Source organism: Cervus canadensis, chromosome 8, assembly GCF_019320065.1.
Source record: "Cervus canadensis isolate Bull #8, Minnesota chromosome 8, ASM1932006v1, whole genome shotgun sequence".
NCBI lineage: Eukaryota > Metazoa > Chordata > Mammalia > Artiodactyla > Cervidae > Cervus > Cervus canadensis.
Genome location: NC_057393.1, coordinates 39,940,620 through 39,943,876, shown reverse-complemented (window position 1 = coordinate 39,943,876; position 3,257 = coordinate 39,940,620).

The following is a 3,257-nucleotide window of genomic DNA, read 5'->3' as shown; positions in this document are numbered from 1 at the left end:
GGAAGTTTCTTTCTATATATAATTTGTTGAGAAGTTTTATGACTAAATGATTAACTTAGTCAAACACTTTTTTGCATCTTCTGAGGTTTTTGGGTTTTTTTTTTTTCAGTTTAGCCTGTTAATATGGTAAATGACACTAATTGATATTTGAATGTTGAATCAGTCTTTTGTTTGTGGGATGAACCCCATTAGACTGAGATATATTTTTTCAATATATTGCTGGATTTATTTTGATAATATTTTGGTGAGAGTCTTGGAATCTGTATTTATGGGGGAAATTGGTCTATAGCTTTCTTCTTTCATAATGTGACCTTATACAATTAATTGGGAAGGAAATCAACTATATGCCAATAAAATTTTTTAAAAAAATTAATTAGAAAGGATACCCTTCTCTTCTATTTTCTGGAAGAGACTGTAAAGAATTTTTTTTTTTTTAATATCTGGTGAAATTTGGCAGTGAAACTATCTCACTTGGATTTTTCTTTATCAGAGGGTTTTTATGCTATACATTTAATTTAAAAAATAGATACTGGAATATTCAAGTTATCACTTTTTGGGGGGGTGAATTTTGACATTAATAGTTTCTCTTTTTAAGGAATTATTGTATTTCATTTATGTTTTCAAGTTTATAAGCATAGAGTTAAGTAGTCCCTTATTATAATTAATTTTAATATCTTTGGAATCAGTAGACTGTTTTTTCTTCATTCCTGATATGGGTATTTTACGTTTTCTTTTTTTTCTTGGTCATCTTGGCTAAAAGTTTTTTTTTACCATTTCAAAGAATCGGCTTTTGGTTCATTGATTTCCTCTATTTGTCTTTCATTCCTTTTCTTTGACTTTTTGCCAATCTATATTATTTCTTTCCTTCTATTTATTTCAGTTTTAGTTTGCTTTTTTTTTTCCTCTAGCTTTTTTGAGGTAAAAGCTTCAATTACTTGTTTTTCTTACCTTTCTTATTTTCTCATGTAAGTAGTTATTGCTATAAATTTCCTTCTAAGTATTGCTTAGCTGCACCACACAAATTTTGATATTGTTGTATTTTCATTTTCAGTTAGTTAAATTATTTTTTATATTTTTATTTATTTCTTTTTGGCTATGCTGGGTCTTCGTTGCTATGCAGGCTTTTCTCTAGTTGTGGCGAGTGTGTGTGGAGGGGTACTCTGAGTTGTAGTGCATAAGCTTCTCATTGCAGTGATTTCTCTTGTTGCAGACAGAGTGGGCTTCAGTAGTTGCAGCACATGGGTTCAGTAGTTGCAATTCCTGGACTCTAGAGCACAGGCTCAATAATTGTGGCACAGGGCTTAGTTGCTATGTGGCATGCAGGATCTTCCCAGACCAGGGATCAAACCTGTGTCTCCTGCATTGGCAGACGGATTCTTTATCACTGAGCCACCAGGGAAGCCTCTCAAATATTTTTAAAAGTCCCTCTTCTTTAACCTCTGGGTTACTTAGAAATGTATTCTTTAATTTCCAAGTATTTGGGTACTTTTTTGATAACTTTTACTATTGATTGCTATTTTAATTTTGTTATGGCCCAAGAAGTTTGTATGAATTTTATTCCTTTAAATTTAAATCTTTACTACTGGCCACAATCTTGATGAATGTTTTTTTGTTTGTTTGAGAAGAATGTGTATTATGCTATGGTTGTATAGAATGTTTTATAAATGTCAATTAAATCAAGTGATTGCTAGGTATTGCCCAGGTCATCTATATTTTTACTGATCTTCTGTCTACTCATTCTATCAAATACTGAAAAGGAGGGGTTGAATTTTCCAAATATAATCGTAAATTTGTCTATTTCTCCTTTTAGTCTATTAATGCTTGCTTACATATATTTAAGAGTCCGTTTTATGGTGCAGAGGCTTCCCACATGGCTAAGTGTTAAAGAATCTGCCTGCAATGCAGGAGACATGAAAGACAAGGTTTAATTCCTGGGTCAGAGATATCCCCTGGAGTAAGAAATGGCAACCCGCTCTAGTATTCTTGCCTGGAAAGTCCCATGGACAGAGGAGCCTGGCACGCTACAGTCCACAGGGCCACAAAGAGTCAGAGGGGACTAAGCGGACACTGAGCTGTTTGGTGCATACACTTTTAGGATTGTTATGTCTTCTCTGAGAACTGATTCCATATTGTTATGACATCTTGCTTTTTATCTATATTTCTTATTCTGAGTCTACTGTAATTGAAATCAACATAGTTAGTCCAGCTTTCTTTTGGTATATCTTGCTTTACACTTTTACTCCTCAACCTATCTGTCTATTGATAATAATAATCTGTACTTAATGCAGACTTCTTATAGGCCTCCCTTGTGGCTCAGCTGGTAAAGAATGCACCTGCAATTAGGGAGACTTGGGTTTGATCCCTGGGTTGGGAAGATCCCCTGGAGAAGGGAAAGGCTACCCACTCCAGTATTCTGGCCTAGAGAATTCTGTGGACGAGTCCATGGGGTCGAAAAGAGTTGGACATGACTGAGAGCTGTCACTTACACTTTCACAAATGATTATTATGTTGTTGGCTAAAATCTACCAGGTTACTACTGTGTTTATTTGTTCTTCATTTATTTTTTTGAAAATCTTTTACTTCTTAAGGTCTAACTGAGCATTTATTATTAACCCGTTTTACCTTCTTTATTGACTTACTCTTTGTACTTCTTAAAAGTTTTTTGATTTTCTTGAGTTTACAACATATATTTTTAAATAATCTAAGCCAAACTTCAATGTTTTTCTTTCTATCATATGTGTTAGGAAAAGAAATGAGCACTTGTTTATGTTTTCCATAGGGAGAAATCTTCAAAACCCAACAATAGTGATATGACAGTCGCTTCTATATTTGAACTGCTTTACACCATTCATAGACTGCGTGTTTACTACTCATTACTGTTATTACAGTGACTGCCAGTCAGAAGAACAGAAATCTATTTTAACACTTTAAGGGAGTTAGAATTATGTCTTAATAATTCTGATTAAAAAAAAAAAACTGCACTAGTGGGAAACTACCACTAACAACTCTGTGGATATTTTTGTGAATGTATTTAGAGTAGCATATGGGAAAGTGACTTGAAAAGCTACTTAGCATTTATTAGTATCAACAGTGTTCTTTCAAAATGTTTTTGTAGTTTCTGTTGCCAATTTATATAATGCCAGGTTTGATTTTGCACTGAAATTAAATGTTCTCATTTTTTAATTTTTTCACTTTATCTATGATTATATTTAGCAACCTTTGCCAAAAGGAGCACAATATGTGATTGACTACTTTGA